This window comes from Archocentrus centrarchus, chromosome 16 (assembly GCF_007364275.1).
Source record: "Archocentrus centrarchus isolate MPI-CPG fArcCen1 chromosome 16, fArcCen1, whole genome shotgun sequence".
Taxonomy (NCBI): Eukaryota; Metazoa; Chordata; class Actinopteri; order Cichliformes; family Cichlidae; genus Archocentrus; species Archocentrus centrarchus.
Genome location: NC_044361.1, coordinates 31,169,663 through 31,188,130, shown reverse-complemented (window position 1 = coordinate 31,188,130; position 18,468 = coordinate 31,169,663). Strand labels below are relative to the sequence as shown.

Below are 18,468 nucleotides of genomic sequence, written 5' to 3'. Positions count from 1 at the left end.
TGGATGGTTATAATTTTTGGTTGTACTTGTTTGATCCTTTTCACACTGGTTACAATATACAGATATTTTTATTTCAACACTGCAGACCTACACACATTCACTGTTTTCCAACTTGGTTCAACCTCCTTTTATACCAGCACGCCCCTTTAAATCACTTGTAATGACTGCTCAACCTTTTTTATGCCTGACCTTTATGGATTCCACGTCTGTCTTCAGGCGTTCAGCTTTTGCCTCTTATGCCTCTAAAATGAAGCCGTCCGTGCGCACTTGTTTACTCACCTTCCATCTTCAAACAGAACCATATCAAGAGATGGCCAGAACGCGCTACTACACTCAAGAATCGGGCAGCACTTGTATCCCACAACCTTTGTCACCCCATCTCTCAACACCGTCTTCCTCTGTGACTTCTGCAGCTGTGTAATAGTTGTTATCTGCGAGGCCAGGAGGTGATACGATTAGTGTTTCCTAAGGTGTGGATTTCACTCTAAGGAAGAAAGACTAATCCCATGGCTCCACAACTGTGTTTACAGTATATTAGATTATAGGGTCACCTTTAGCTGATTGTTTTTTTCTTTTTTCTTTTCTTTCTTTCTTTCTTTCTTTTTTTTTTAACTTTTGAACAGTTGATATTTGCTTAGTTTCCTAACTGAACTGCTTTTTTTTTGCCTCTGGTAGCAAGCTCTCTGCACCTGGTAGCTCAGGACATTATGTTGTGTAACATTAAAAAAAAAAAGTAAGACCTGGCTCGTTAATGCATTTGGAGTGGATCAATATCTTGGCACACAAGTGTTTCTGTCATACCAATAACATGGCCTTTAGCCTGCAGCGTTAGTGCTTCAAATGTCTGAGTGAGTTCTCGACCTTTTCTGTACAGACACTATAATGTCTCACGGTCTAAATCTTTTTTTCTTTTCCCCCTCCAGGCTTGTGTTATAAGAAAAATATACCCTGGATGAAAGTAGTCAGTAATCCCTTGGTCTGCAGGCTTTATAAAGGGCTTTAATGCTTTTACATTAGACCAATGATGCAGTTGGCAGTCAGGTTACAGCATGCTGTTTTGGTTAAATAACACAGAACACTGGGATTGTAAATAAAGCTGAAACTGAACCTATAATATTCAGTTACCAGATTTTTCATATCTTTTTTTTTCATCTGTATATGTTTAAAAAAATTTTTTTTGACTGATATTCATCCATCCATTTTCTACTGCGTATCCAGGTCGCATTATATAAGCTTGTATATTGTAATGAAATTTTGGGGCAGCAGCCTTAATCCCACTGAGCTGGAGGTGCTCGGCTTTTTCTATGACTGGTGGAAATGCCTGTCAGTAAGAATGAGCCCCACCAGTTTGAATCACAGAACAAATAGAGACATTTGTCACAGCCAGTTCTATTTTGCAGTTTTCACTTTTAAAAGATCTTTAATCTATTTTCATTATTTTGCATTAGAACCGGAAAGAAAAAAAGATACAAGTAACATTAGTTATTGGTTATTTATAACTAGCACAAAAGGTTAAAAAAAATCAGATTGCTGTACCTATAAATGTTTGCAGTGAGTCTAACAATTCACTGATCTGGAGCCAGTCATTTTTGGAAGGGTTAACCATCACTAAATAGGGGCTTAATTCATCCATGGTGTGAAGGGAATTTTCAGCATTGGCAAATGTATACAGTATCAGACTGCTCATGTTTAAAACTTAAAAGATAAACGTATTGACATTCAGTTGTGGATTTGAAAGGATTTGGATATGACAAAAGCCTAAGAACAATTTTAAGATGCAGGCGATGATTCAGAGCTCTGGAAACGGGCTGCGCAGTTTTGCATGGGATTATTTTATTTCATCTAGCATGCAAAGTGCAGCTTTGTAGTGTTGTGTATATTACATTACTCATAAATTATTATTATTGCCCCTTAAGTGAAGACCTGTTATTACAGATACGGTTAGTAACAGTTGCAGTGCTCCGATTTTTAACCTCAAATAACACATTAAATTAATATATCTATTGTTGGATGTCAGCAGGCCCGACATCACTCTGTGCTATTGATGTGTTAATATAGTCATGATCTGCTCAAAAGCTTAGGCTCCTATTGTTTTTAATTGAAGATGATATTTGGGGGATTTGCTGGATGTGGGTGTAGGCAGGGAGATGCTCTGCTGTGTGTGAGTGTGCCAGAGGATAAGGAAGTGGAGGGTTTATTGTCTGAGCATTGAAATTGGGTTTTTTTTCCCCCTGCGTTGGGATTTCATTAAAGTGAGAGAATAGGGCTGTCAAACAGTTCTAGCAAGGTGACTGATGTCTCCCTGCTACCTCAAAGGCAAAGAAACAGAATATGTAACTTTTTTTTTCTCCCCCCCATCCTGCGTTCATAGCATAGCAAAAATACTTATTGCATTTTAAATTACTGGTGTCTGAAAGTGATGATAAATTAAAAAATGATCCTTCAAATAATTTTTTTTCCTGCTTATCTATACATGTTCCATGCAAGGTGAGTTATTGAATTAAAAGTTAGGAGGTCTGTTGGTTTCTTCTCCTGCTAATTGAGGCCGAGCTCTGCAATTTTATCCAGTTTACTAAGTGCTTCTTCTATGATTGATGATTTGTATGAGGGACGTTTCTGTTCAGAAAACAATCAACAGACAGTTATTTTGGAGAAAATAATATGCTGGAGTAAATGATCTAATTTCTCATCAATTTAATTTTGTGGACCCGTAAAGTATCAATCCGTTAAAGCCACAGCACGAACCTTTGAATGCAAATTGAGTCCTTTGCACATGCACTGAATGATGTTGGTTTCATTGATATTTTCTGGAGAAATACCTTTTTTTTTCTGGCAGAATATATGCAAACTAATTCACCACTAACAACATTTGGTATCCAAATAATTTTTTTTCTTTCCTGAGAAGTCAGTTTTAAGATGAAAGCAGTGGCGAAGCTGATATCCTCATGACATCTGAGTTCAAAGTCTTGCCTCTGTGTTTGAAGAATCGTATGGGGAAAGGAAGGTATTTCAAAGCTGCCAGCCTATAGTAATGGATCTGTGTAATTTTCACACATTGTGATGAGCCATTAGCGAATGCATTTGCAAACATTTCTTTCAGCTTGTTACACAGACGCGGTTTTCACACTTGTGACACATTATTAATGGTTTTCTGTGTGAATAAATTAGTGCCTCTTCTTTCAGCTACTGTATACTGTAGCAATTACAAGTCAAATGTATGCTGCTGAGTTTTCTGTGAGACACTTTCACGGTGGAATTCTGTGTTTTATGGATCTGTGCCAATAAGAATCGTTTTTGTGTTTACTGTCAACCAAAAAAAAAAAGGCAACTTGTCATTTTGGCTTCAGTTTCAGCAGAAGAGCCAACTGTAATGGAAATATCAAAATAGGAGTGAGGTGACGTCCACTTGCAAAGATCACACTGTCTACATTATTTTTGTCTGTGTCACAATAAGCACAGACTAAATCCAGTGCTGCAAAAAACAGCACGACGGTCAGACGAGCAGAAAACAATCAGCACTGCCTGACCCTCTTCACCACTGCCAATTATTTTGGAGCAGATGACATGATTTTTGGCTGCTCACTGAAGTACATTTTACCTCAATCGAACACACTCTGCACCCTGACCGACTTTTGAGTGATTACAAAACCTGCACTTGCGATTTGCACGCTGTCACGGTGGTTTGGTTTTTCCCTTCATCGTGCAGACAGCGCAGTTGACACAATAAATACACAAGCCTTTTTAGTCTGACCTCCAATTTTTGTTAGTCTTAGCTTAAGAAATCTGTTAAGTTTCCTATTTGTGGTGCATTTCAGCTGGATCTTATTTAACTTGGTTAAAATGCTGTAGGTCATAAAGCTTGTGGTATTGTTTCAAAGTTTCTACAGCAGGACATTCAAAATTTGTTTCTAATAAGCAATGCAAGCTTGCCATCATGATCCTCACAACAAGCAAGTCCAAGTGGTTCCAAGTTCAACATCATCCCCAGGCAGCTCACTCAAATTGTCAGTATCTGAGGCAAATTACTTCCCACTTATCAGTATGTTCTCCTTTCACTACTGCTTCCCCCTGTTCCTCTAGCTGCTACCTTACTCTTTCTAATAATACTGTAAAAGCTCTGTAATGGTTTATATTTACTTTCACTAACCCATCATTTTCTGTACCACATCCCTGCAATTTCATCACTAGCTTGTTTCAGAGGAGAGAGCTGCTGTCAGCAAGAAGTGTAAAAGTGGAAGATACTCAGTTAGGAGTTCCTGAAGGATTTTGGGGCACGAGGTACTTCTTGGAAAAGTTTCTGTTACTCCACTAAGTTTAGAAACCACTCGGCTCTCCACTTCTTCAAATTCCATCAGCTTGTCTGGCAGGGTCTATTGATTGGGCTGGCTCGGTGAGCCACAGTAACTGAAAGGAAGGAATACTGTTTCACTGGAGCCTAGAGAGTTCCTCTGCAAACAAACACGACTTTGGAAAGCAGTGTTCTGAATGAACGAAGAAAGAGCAGCGCCTTGAAAACAAGCTTTAATCCAGCGTTTCAGCAACTTTGTACACTCTAAACAGTGAGAGCAGCTGAAGCTCTGAGTCTGCAGATGTTTACCTAATAGCACATATAACATTTGTAAATGTTCCCAAGGTTCTGTTTGTCATCTGGTGCTTTACACTGAGCGTTTACTTGGTGAGACTGCAGTGGTGAAAGAGAGTGAATCAGAACAATTAAGCAGGAAAGCGTTCCAGAGAGTTGTGAGACCTGCAGACTCTTATTGTCCATTATTAAGCCTCAGTTCCTGTGATGGTCATTAGATGCTGCCTTGGAAAAAAAAGCGCTCTAACTGTTGTAATGTTTGAAACAACCCAAACTTCTCTCCAGGCATGTGGTGTGTTTATGACTGTAGTAGTTAAAGAGAGAAATGATGTTGATCCTTGCTTTGGTTTTTGCCCATTAGACCTCTGCCAGTTTTACACTCATTTTACCCAATTTTGCATTGCATTACTGCAGTGACTGACCTGTGAAGATAGGCTTCAGAGTGGGACTGCCCTCAGAAACCTGCTGGCAATTGTACAGATACTATATCCATGTTTTTCAGTCTACTTTTGGTCTAATTAAAATATTTCTCGTCTGCCAGCGTGCCCCTGTCATTTCTTTTACCCTTTGCAGCAATTCAATTCAGTTCAGGCTTATTTATGTCACACGAGTCACCTCAAGGGGCTTTATAGTGTAAGGTAATGACCCAACAATATTCTAAAGAATACATAGAGAGACGACATTATCAGAATAGATTTGAATTCTGTCCTTGTTGCCTTTGTAACCACTGGGGTTTTGCCTTTGCGCTCTTGATTTCTAAAGCTGACATCGAGGGCCAGGGTCATTTCAGGGTTCAAACAAGAAGCTGAAATTGAATATGGTTTTAAAGCCTTATTTGCATCTTTTTTTTTTTTTGTTCTTTCAACTCTGTCATCTCTCTCTTTATAGAAAATGAGTAATGAGGATAAATTCTACTGGGACTATTTCAGCACATTAATAGTCCAGGTTTACATCCCCAACAATTCAAGACCCAAGTCCACACATTTTAATAGGGTCCTTGTGGCAGTTCTCTCTCTTTTGGCATGAATCTTTCATGGTGCACTGAAACTCTTAATCCACCAGTGGAAGACACTCAGGAGACAGTTTGGCTCATGATAAGTATCTCTCCTAATGATCAATGCTGGAGAGAGCGGTGAGGACACCTGCCAAAAAAAGAGGGATACAGGCAACTGCATATGTGGTCATATTATGCAAACAAGAAAGTGATATTTAAAAATGTATTACAGATGTAATTGCGCTGAAAGCTCCAGGTGAAAGCAATTTACAATATGCATTTAAAAAAAATATTTTAGTGGTAACTGGGCCGAAGAATTTCACATCACACAGAAATCCAGGAAGATAATTCTCTGGTTAGGATCTGCAAAAGCAGATCTAAAGCTTGTAGCTCGAATCCAGGTGTCCTCATCAGTTGTAACACTTATTTGCTTAAATAAAGTGTCTTGCAGCTGGGTGTAAGTATTTCTGAGTGTACTAAAGCTTTCTGACTCAATTAATGTTAATTATAAACACTACGTGACATATGCTAATCAGAAATCTCTTTTTTTTTTTTTTGCTTTAGTGTACAAGTGTTTTGTAGCATCTGTGAAAAATGTGTATATGTGTGTGTGCGCATATATACACACACATGTATGTATACTAAATAAAAAGCACTTTCATTAACCCCCCCCCCAAAAAAAAAAAAACTCATATCCTGAAGCATCTTTTCTGCTCTGCTTGCAGTATTATCCCCTGATCTAAACAATATCTATAATAGGTATGCTTGGCTGATGTTGATCCCAGACATTCATTAATTCCACGCATGAACGATCCACAGCTCTGTTCTGCCTGGTTGTCCGACTCTGGCGCTTGTTTTGGGACGTGCTTGTAATTGACCACAGTGTTGTGCTGACTCAGGGTGGCCTCGCTGGCCTCTCGAGACTGCGAAAGCTGCGTCACCGCTCACAATAAATGCGGTTTTAATAGGCAGGAAATGGCTCCGCTCCAGAGCAGGTCGAATACGAGGGGCAGGAGGAAATTTTTGAGAGGGAAAGGCATTCAAGTTTACGTGGGAAGTTTAAGGGAGAAACAATGGAGGGAAGCTGATTCTGTGTTTTTCCTGCCAAAGGTGCAGCTGGTTTCAGGTGATGACACAGCACCTCGTTAACGCAGCAGTGACTTGGGGCTATCATGCCAGGGTGCTGGGGTGATTTATTATCCGTTTTCCAGTGAAAGTCTCCTCAGATTAAAGGGATGCCTCGCTTGTGGAACCAAATATAACGACTGCATTACAAAACATCCAGGTTGGGAAGGTGTCAAGAGCATTTTGAGGCATGCTTTATGTTTATTTATGAGATGAGGCTCTTGTCCATGTAGTCAGAAATAATCCAAATTGTTTAGCTGAGAGAGAGACAAACAAGTCAATGTGATTTCCACAAAATGTTTATTTCTTTCCACAAAAGAAATACGCAGAGCATTCAGAGCATGCAGCTATGCAGCGAGTTTGGAATTTCATTAAAAACGGTATAGACAAATACTGTTGACTCATTTACTGTATAATCAACCTGTGAGCATCAAAATGTGCATCTGTCTGGAGCAGTTGCCTGCTAGTCTTTTGCTTGCATGTTTTTGCCTCTCCTGTAATATGTTATTATTGTTGGAGATGCACTGTTGTATAATATACAAATCCAGTTACCAAGGGAGGCCAGATTGACTAAAAGTACAGTATATAGACTCCTCATAGTAAGGAGATTTCAAATGACGGTGAGCTACAATTTCTGTTGTAATTGTTCGTTATTGCTGTTTAGATTTACGCAACAACAACAAAAAAAGTGTCTCTCTGTTGCTGTAGCCCAGATGAAGCTCTCTGTCAGGGTCATCGGTGAGTCTGCTTGAAGCTGTGAGGAACATTTATGTGACCTTTATCTGAATGACAGAATGACATCATAGATTGATGAAGCCATAAATATTGCTCCATGTCTGGGGAAAAAAAAAAGGATTTAGATTGCTTTTAGGACTCAATTATACTCAAAGACCTGGCTGAAATTATTACATGAGTTTATGTGAGGGGGGAAAAAAAGATTTCATTGGATACACACCTCTGATGTAACGTGTTTAAATTGAAGTGTTCTTACGGTAATTCCCCTAACGCTGCTACAGATGGTGGTCATGTGATGGTGCATGAGGACCGTTTCTGTCCCTGTGAATGAAGATCTGCTCTAATTAGTTGTCCAGAATAAACTACAACCCCCTTATCTCCTCTGTATATCCCTCTCCTGGGGACCATCAAATCCAAGCCCAGCTGGCAGCACTATGTTTACAATGAAACAGTAAAGTTATCTTCAGCCCACACGGTTATTAAATAACAATTGTCATCCTTGTTTAGAAAGTAGTAACAACCCAGTAATACTCTGAAATAAATTATTAGGCTACCTGTTGCCATGTTTTCTTAGTTACTACTGTTCAGAGCGGTCACACTTTTTATGACAAGCATTTATGTGCACATAATGATACTGTATTCACTGCTACACTACAGATAGTGACTAATAAGCCTGAAAATAAATATTTTTGACTTTTGGTAATATGATCAGACATTTAGAATAAAAATATTCTAAACACTGCAATAAGACTGCCACTGTATAACAAATGATTTCACTGTAAAACTGAGACAGCTCCTGACTGATTTGTGTCTGTGATTGTTATGAATAATTACTAAAAATAAAATTATTCCATGCAACTCTTCAACATGAAGTTGCAACCCTTGTTATGTTACCTGACATTATGCAAAAATAAAGTGTGTTGTGAGTTCTGCGTGTGGGAGAGGTGCGCTTATTTTATATGTCTGGATATTATCTTCATAGCTGTGATGAGTCCTGTAACATCCGCTGTTTTTTTTAAGAATATGACAGAAGTAAATACAGTCTGTCTTCTTTGGATCTTGTAAAATCCAATCAGTAGGATAAACACACACATAAAAGCCTTCATGTTGTAGCCAGTGCAGCAGTTGGTTGCCAGTATTGGGATGCAGTGCCAAGTGAGCCCAGCCTCTTCCAATCCAGACAGAGAGGTCTGAAACTGTGCTTCAGGCAGTTCTAAAAATTTGGTAACTACTTTTTTTCCTTCTCTATTCTTGGCTCTGTATGATTTCAGTGAGCGTGGATACGCTATATGGACAAAAGTATCAGGACACGTCTTTTAATCTTTGAATTCAGGTGTCCGAGGTCCCTGGAAGTATAACGAAATGTGCTATATAAATAAAATTGACAATATAGAATTTTCATTACCTCAGGTGTATAAAATCAGGCACCAAGCCATGCAGCCTGCCTTTACAAACATTTGTGAAATAATGGGTCGTTCTAAAGAGCTCACTGAATTAGAACATGGTGCTGTAATAGGATGCCGCTGTTGCAACATATCAGTTTGTGAAACTTTTTCCCTCCTAGACATTCCACAATCAACTGTGAGGGGTTTTATTGCAAAGTGGAACGATTTAGAAACCACAGCAGCTCAGCCACGAAGCAGCAGACCACATAAAGTTAGAGGCTGCCAAGTGCTGTCCTGTGCTCGCTCAACAACTGCAGATTCCAAACCTCTTCTGGCTTTAACATGTGTACAAGAAGGGAGCTTCACGCCATGGGTTTCCATGGTCAAGCATCTCGTCTAGGTGTAATGTGTAGGTGGCCCACAGACTTTTGCCCATATAGTGTAGCCTTAATATGGTCTCAGGCACACAAAAGCCCAACAACCTGCTGATCTGTGTGCAAGGAGAATCCAGTCAGAAGAAAGTTGACTTAAAGTGAGGAGTAAGGAGCTTAAACAGCTTGTTTCAGGGAGTGGTTGAACTGAGGGCTGCAAAAAGGCCCAGTTTAAGATAAATAAGGTTAACTTTGAACAGTGAATCAAATATGGACTTGGAAATGAGAAATGAGTCCCTCTTAACGTCAAACCAAACACTGTAATGTAACAAAACATAATAAATGTCTAACAGGAAGTACAGAGCGTTATGCCATCCTGTGGAATGGTTCTTATGCAAGACCAAACAGTGGAAGTGGCAGATGGACACCATCATCAGCTCTAAATTATGACGAGTCATCGGGGAAAAACTGCAGATTTGTATTGTTCGGGGGTAACCCTATGGGAGCCTCATCTTGCTGAGTGAGTGAATTTTGTTTGCAGTTGCTGTGAAATGCCGTTGGTCATATTATTAAAACATCAGCGCAGCCCTACAATTCAGAGGACTTAATCACCTCATGAAAACTTCAGATTCAGACCTGCCCCTCTGGTACAATCTCATTAATATGGTCTCTTTCATTGTAACAGTGGTTTTGGTTTAGAAGTTGCTCATTTCATCTTCTTCATCATCAGAGAAACCAAAACTCAGATCGTCTCTGCCAGATGGTTCTCTTACTCTGCATCATCTTTTGAAGTTCTAATCGTGGACCTTGCTGGATAAAAGTCGTTTTTGCAGTGATTGCTATAACGCGGTCCTTAAATGCCCCTTTGTGGCTGCCAGTTATTGTATGTCCAAATATAACAAAGTGGTTTGAACTCACAAAAAGTGACCAACTAGCTGTCACCTTTAGATCCTCAACCTCTTGCTAACAACATCCCACTGAAATCCCTTTTCCACTTGTACTTTCATGACTTCTCACCACATGACTCACAAATTTGCATATCAGCCCCCTCTCAGTCACTGACAGTGTGTGATTATGAACCTTTTGATACATTCCGTTTGTGCGTTAATATAAGCAGCAGACGTGGATGGAACAGACCCAGAAACCCCAAAGCTTGTCGTCACTGGATTTTACAAAAAGAACATCTACACATTCAGCAAAATTGTTCTAAATTATGGAACCAACCATTTATTGTTTTTTGTGAAACTGAGGCATAACTATGCAGTGTTTATATGGATTTCACAGCTGATAGTCTGATATACAGCTAGAGATGACATACTTTTGTCGTTTTGTACTTTTATGGCCGTAAAAATTAAACCGTTCATCAAAATACAAGTCAAGATTTTTATGGATTTATCCTTTATATTTACATATATAATATAATATCCTTGCTGTTGCTCTGAATGATGCAGAGGAAAAAGTGCTGATCAGTTTGGGATCCCTGCAGCCAAGGATTTTACTGACTTAACTGTACACGTGTGTAGTTTCAGGAAGTTTTACAAGCTACTTTAAAAACACAGCAGATGTCCAGATTTGGGTTCATGTAGTATAGATGGTTTTAATCCTCTGTGCTGACATTAGATAGATTTAAACTATGTTAATCAAATGAGATATTGCTTTTTTTGTTTTTGTAGATGGACGGGGATAAATACTCTCACATCTCTCCTTCTTTGCTATGATCTGGATGATGTGTGCCTATCTCGGGCGTGCAATCAGCAACGCATCACCACATGACCAACTTCTGACCTATGATCCCGGAATTGGCATATTTTCTCTCTGATTTATTTTAATCACTGGCCCACTTGTGGATTGCTTGTGCCCAACAACCAGCCAATTAGTTTAACCAAAGAACATGTCCGAGTGCTGTCAGATCATGTGTGTGTCTGCTTCATGTGCCATTGGAAATGGATCATTCATCCGTCTGCTCTCTTGAATAAGCAGCTTTAGGGGTAGCGTGCCGGACTGCTAGTGCAGATATTGACTGGATGTGTCAATGTGTTGGTACACCAACAATCCTATAGCTGTGTGACCTCAGTTTCACACTTTGACCCTCTGCAACAATACTGCAACAGTGATGTGAGCAAGTACTGGCTGCTGTTACATGCACGCATAACTTAAAATTACTTTGGGATCAATTAGATATAATTTTTTTTTAATATGGTCTGGTGTTTTCAGTCACCTATTAAGTGGCACTTTTTAAAATATTAAATCCTCTGTTTTAGTTTTTATTTTACAGTCAATCTGTTGCTGATTAATGCTGCCATTTTACATTTTCTATACTTGAAGTCATGCCATAATCATTTGCCTATTTTCTGGTTTTCCAAAAATGTAATTGGTGAGCCCAGCTTTCCCCGCAGGTTTCATCACGCCATTTAACATCCTTCAGAAGAAATGGAGAGGGACACGGAGTTCTAACATTGACCAAATCCTGTGATTTGTGCACTTTTTTTCTATTACTTTTGTTCTTTGGCTTTTAAATCCATCGGAGCAGTGAGACAGGCTGACATTATAAAAGATGGAGTAAGTTTCAAATACAGCTCTGCTGGTTTTCATTCTGTGAGGCAGAGCGTTCTGTCAAGGCACAGCAAGGCTGGCTCTGGCTATTTTTATTCCTTAAACATTAACTGAAGAAAATGATTACCTTCGTGAACATATTCCTCCCGTAAGATTCATTGCTTCCATTTCCCTTAATCATATTGGGTGCTTGTTTTTCACATTCTGAGAGATTGCTGCTGCTTTCTTTGTCGGTATTCATTTGTATAAATAGAAAAAGTGCTGTTTAAAAATGGTGCTTTGTCAGATTTAATGCCGGTCTGCGATAAGGAGAAACAACAATGATGACCCTTTACTGATCTGTGAATGGTTTTCAGTGCATAGTCATTTAATATGTGCTGTAATTAAAATGCCAAGCCACAAATTATACTGGCACCACAGCTCCAGTATAGTCACGGGGCTCATAATTCATTTGATGCCAAATCTTACCTCCGTGAATTTAAGACTAATTTGATCCGTGCGGTTGTTTCTAGTGTGAGGAATAGCTGGTGATCTGTATTCTTGTGGCATCTTTAATAAGCTTTTAGAGTGAGAGGATTTTCAGGTGGAGACCCTGTCAGCAGCAATCAGATTCATGTTTATTTTCCCACAAGTTTATATGAGCCCACCTTCAGAGGTCAGCCTTCCACCATACTGAATTGATAATAGAGATGACATCATCTTGAAAAGTGGGGATTTTGGAAATCCTGACACATCTGCCCGTCTTAAGAGATTGTAAAGATGCTGTTCACCTTGGGTTATGTTTGTTGTATTATGTGCAACAAGCCGTTGAATTTAATGAACCTGTCACTGTTGAAAGCACTCGAGGTTTGTGCAGTTTGAGCTGAAATTACTTTTTAATTTATTTTCAAGCATTCTGCACTGTACATATATTCATGCATTGTGGCATTTCTTTTATGATGCTATGAAAAAAAAACATCTATGAACTGAAGAGAAAAACTGCTTAAATGAAAGGTTCTCTATCATTATAAATAATCCATATTTAATAGCATTACAGTGGTGCGAGATGTGTAGACCGAGTACATTTATATACACTGTAGAGGAGCTAGAATTTAGGATTCACATTCATATATTCATATAGTTGTAGAGCCTTGACTAGCATGATTCCAGTGAAGGGCTCAGTACCATTGTCGAGGTTCTGGAGAGTCGTCGTTAATCAACAGTGAACGCTTGAAGCTTTGGCAGCAGGCTCTGTCTGGATGCTGTAGCTCAATGAACAGTACAGAGGGAGAGAGTGGAGTTCTTGCAGGAAAGAAATAACTCTGATAAAAGGCTTTGAAAATGTTGCAACAAAGTGGCAACAATGTTGCAAGATTTAACCGTTCTGGATGGCAGCAACATCGATGTTGTTCAGATGAATGAACTAAATCAACGTGGAACTATATCCCACCATCATGATTTAGTTCAGGTGAAGTAAATCATGATGGTGGGCTATAGTTCCACATTTTAACCAAGCCAGTATCCCAGTCCCTGTCCCAACAAACAAATTTCTAAATGGTTGAAACTATTTTGGAGTAGATGGGAGAAAAAAAATTGCAACAAATAATGGATGAATTGCCAATAAATTTTGTACAGCTCTTCATGGTCATCAGAAAAACTGAACTTGTTCCCCTGATTTTTCTTCTAGCAACCATTAGGCTAATTAGGGCCCGAGCACGAACTGTGCGAAGGCCCTATTGTAATTGCTTCGTTTATTATTATTAGGGCCCGAGCACGAACTGTGCGAAGGCCCTATTGTAATTGCTTCGTTTATTATTTTTTTTTTTTTTTTTTTTTTTTTATTATTATTATTATTATTTTTTTTATTTTTATTATTATTATTCAGGCAAATGAATTGGCTTTTTGGGGGCTTTATCATATTCAAAAACTCATGAAACTTTGCACATGCGTCACACCTGGTGAAAATTTAAGTATTTTAATGGGCTCGGGCAAGGGCGCGCCCAAATGGCTCGCTAGCGCCCCCTAAACTGGAGCCCCACCGCTGTGTTTCACGTACATGAATGAAACTTCATACACATGTATATCATGTCCACGCGCACAAAAAATCCTCTTGGAGCCATGCCCTAAACCCAACAGGAAGTCCGCTATTTTGAATTAATTATGCAAATTTGGCGATTTGCAGCCCTCACACTTTTTCTAATAACTCAGAGGTTTTAGACGTTATCATCTTCATATTTGGTTTGTCTAACCTACACCCCCAGGGGAATCTAAATCTCGAAAATGGTGAGTTTTTGCCAAGGGGGAGGGGTCCTTATGCCCCTTTGAACTTTGATCATTCGCCATGAAATTTTGATTGCCTCTCATTCATACCTACATGATCCAATGTGCATCAAACTTCTCCAGTAGGATGAGGGTGCCCCCCTGAACACATACATATGACAATATTTAATATCAGTCGCAGCGCCACCTAGTGGGAACAGGAAATGTCATATTTTACACTTGGAGGTCCAGCTCCAAGGTGGTTTAGCAGAACCATCTCAAATTTCACCTGGAAAGCCTTAAGAAGTTGGACTTACTGTGTTTTCAAAACTGTGACTTTTTGACAAAAGGGCGTGACCCTTATGGGACGGCAAAATTTGATGATTCGCCATGAACACAAAAATGGCTGTAACTCAAAGCCAACTTGCCCAATCTGGCTCAAACTTCAGTGGTGTGATAAGCATGCTGCCCTGAACACATTCATATGCATAAAGTCCATAAACGTTAGAGCGCCGCCTAGTGGCAGCTCGGAATATCTTAAAATAGCATGTTTTTTGAGTAGCCCCGGAGCTACGTTTTATCTACATGTATGAAAATGTACAGGCTCATGTAACATCCTAAGACGTACAAAAAAGTCTCTTGGACCCATACCCCAAACCCTACAGGAAGTCCGCCATCTTCAAATGAAGGTGTCAATTTTTGCGATTTCCACGCCTGCTATTTGAACGAACTCGTCCTAGGGCATTTCACCCACTGACACCAAATTGGCTCCAGATCATCTACACAAGTAGCCCATCAAATATTGTGGAAATCTTTAAAAAATATTAAACGGCCTTGTCACACCAGGCCATTAAATTTGGCCTTTGTTTTTCTCCCTCACCACCAAAATTGTTTGTGCACTTGTTCGCACATGCTTTGTCTGATCAGGCTGAAAATTTAATCACTCATGTACACACCCAGGCTGAATCCATAACTACAGATTCAAGACTGTAGGCGCAATAGCGCCCCCTACAGAAGCAAATGAAAATTTGTATGACCGTCCACAGAATTAGTTTTGCTCTGAAATACATGAAATATCTTTCACCATTCCTTACAAAATCCTCATCTATTTGATAAGCCTCCTGCCCTGAACACATTGATATGCATAAAGTCCATAAACGTTAGAGCGCCCCCTACTGGCAGCTTTAAATATCATAATATACCATGTTTTTTAGCTAGCCCCTGAGTTACATTTTATCTACAGCTCTGAAATTTTGCACACTCATGTAACATCCTAAGACATACAAAAAAGTCTCTTGGAGCCATACTCCAAACCCTACAGGAAGTCCAGCATCTTCAATTGAAAGTGTCAATTTTTGCCATTTTCAGGCCTGCTATTTGAATGAACTCCTCCTAGGGCATTTCACCCAGTGAGACCAAATTGTCTCCACATCATCTAGACAAACAGCCCATCAAAAAAGTCAATCAGACCCATGCCCTATTTTGCATGCTGGAGCCGTGACCACACCCCCAAATATTCCATTGCGTCTATGCCGAGAGCAAAAGATACCTTTTCCTATAAAAGAATTCAACTTTCTAGAGACCCATCACGATCACAAAACCTCCGAGTGCGGCACGGGTCGACGAGCGCCACAGGTCGACGCGCGCGGAGTGCGAGGGCCCGATATCACCGCTTGCGGTTTTAATTTTTTTTTTTTTTTTTTTTTTTTTTATTATTATTATTCAGGCAAATGAATTGGCTTTTTGGGGGCTTTATCATATTCAAAAACTCATGAAACTTTGCACATGTGTCACACCTGGTGAAAATTTAAGTATTTTAATGGGCTCGGGCAAGGGCGCGCCCAAATGGCTCGCTAGCGCCCCCTAAACTGGAGCCCCACCGCTGTGTTTCACGTACATGAATGAAACTTCATACACATGTATATCATGTCCAGGCGCACAAAAAATCCTCTTGGAGCCATGCCCTAAACCCAACAGGAAGTCCGCCATTTTGAATTAATTATGCAAATTTGGCGATTTGCAGCCCTCACACTTTTTCTAATAACTCAGAGGTTTTAGACGTTATCATCTTCATATTTGATTTGTCTAACCTACACCCCCAGGGGAATCTAAATCTCGAAAATGGTGAGTTTTTGCCAAGGGGGAGGGGTCCTTATGCCCCTTTGAACTTTGATCATTGGCCATGAAATTTTGATTGCCTCTCATTCATACCTACATGATCCAATGTGCATCAAACTTCTCCAGTAGGATGAGGGTGCCCCCCTGAACACATACATATGACAATATTTAATATCAGTCGCAGCGCCACCTAGTGGGAACAGGAAATGTCATATTTTACACTTGGAGGTCCAGCTCCAAGGTGGTTTAGCAGAACCATCTCAAATTTCACCTGGAAAGCCTTAAGAAGTTGGACTTACTGTGTTTTCAAAACTGTGACTTTTTGACAAAAGGGCGTGACCCTTATGGGACGGCAAAGTTCGATGATTCGCCATGAACACAAAAATGGCTGTAACTCAAAGCCAACTTGCCCAATCTGGCTCAAACTTCGGTGGTGTGATAAGCACCCTGTCCTGAACACATTCATATGCATAAAGTCCATAAACGGTAGAGCGCCGCCTAGTGGCAGCTCGGAATATCTTAAAATAGTAAGTTTTTTGAGTAGCCCCGGAGCTACGTTTTATCTACATGTATGAAAATGTACAGGCTCATGTAACATCCTAAGACGTACAAAAAAGTCTCTTGGACCCATACCCCAAACCCTACAGGAAGTCTGCCATCTTCAATTGAAGGTGTCAATTTTTGCCATTTCCACGCCTGCTATTTGAACGAACTTGTCCTAGGGCATTTGACCCAGTGAGACCAAATTTGCTCCACATCATCTACACAAGTAGCCCATCAAATATTGTGGAAATCTTTACAAAATATTAAATGGTCTTATCACACCAGGCCATTGAAGTTGGCCTTCGTTTTTCTCCCTTACCACCAAAATTGTTTGTGCACTTGTTCGCACATGCTTTGTCTGATCAGGCTGAAAATTTAATCACTCATGTACACACCCAGGCTGAATCCATAACTACAGATTCAAGACTGTAGGCGCAATAGCGCCCCCTACAGAAGCAAATGAAAATTTGTATGACGTCCACATAATTAGTTTTGCTCTGAAATGCATGAAACTATCTTTCACCATTCCTTACGAAATCCTCATCAATTTGATAAGCCTCCTGCCCTGAACACATTGATATGCATAAAGTCCATAAATGTTACAGCGCCACCTACTGGCAGCTTGAAATATCATAAAATAGCATGTTTTTTAGCTAGCCCCAGAGCTACATTATATCTACAGCTCTGAAATTCTGCACACTCATGTAACATCCTAAGACGTACAAAAAAGTCTCTTGGAGCCATACTGGAAACCCTACAGGAAGTCCAGCATCTTCAATTGAATGTGTCAATTTTTGCCATTTTCAGGCCTGCTATTTGAATGAACTCCTCCTAGGGCATTTCACCCAGTGAGACCAAATTTGCTCCACATCATCTAGACAAACAGCCCATCAAAAAAGTCAATCAGACCCATGCCCTATTTTGCATGCTGGAGCCGTGACCACACCCCCAAATATTCCATTGCGTCTATGCCGAGAGCAAAAGATACCTTTTCCTATAAAAGAATTCAACTTTCTAGAGACCCATCACGATCACAAAACCTCCGAGTGCGGCACGGGTCGACGAGCGCCACAGGTCGACGCGCGCGGAGTGCGAGGGCCCGATATCACCGCTTGCGGTTTTAATATTTTGTTTATTTTTGTGAAGTCTTGTTAGATTGATATTACATTTTGTACATAAATTCATATTCCCCTCGAGGTACTTGTAATCACTTCTGTTGATCCCTGTAAATGTGAAGACTGTAAGATTCACGTTTGATTCTTAGTCTTGTTTTATTATTAATAGGTTTCAGAAGAAAGTTAAGAGAATCTTTACTAAATTGCTATTTTTTCATTTCCTTACATGCAATACAATTTGTAGTACTGTTTTCATAAGCAAATACTGACAATTTCTTGATTTTTTTTTTTTTTTTTTTCCAAAAAACTGGAAACAATATCAAGATTACAGTCACACATTTCTATGGATGTATTATAACTGTGCAGCTTATATATAAGAAGTGGGAGAGAAGGTGGGAAGCCAGTATGGGACCATTATTTAAACTGATATTTAAATCAACATTCAATGTAATCTTCTAACTTTTAGCAGTTTGAAGACATTCAAAGGTGTTTTCTTGAAGGCTGGGTCACCTCTGGGAAGCTATAATATTACATGATACAATAAAGAGCTATGAATATATTTGATTAATGTAAAACAGGTTCATCTTTCCGGCCTATATGTCACTTGTGGTGTGCCACTGCTGGATGAGACAGCTTTTGTCTTTCCTGTCTTGCTCTTCTTTACTGCATCTGAGAAGTTTATTTGCAGATGACAGCTGTTTAAACAGCA

The 18,468-nt window shown here is 39.7% G+C and overlaps 1 protein-coding gene across 3 annotated transcripts in view; it reads left to right on the top strand.

Annotated features, from left to right (window-relative positions):
- The window catches only part of LOC115794462 (mannosyl-oligosaccharide 1,2-alpha-mannosidase IA), a 196,257-nt gene that overhangs the window by 60,858 nt on the left and 116,931 nt on the right, over positions 1 to 18,468 (top strand). The window lies entirely within an intron of this gene.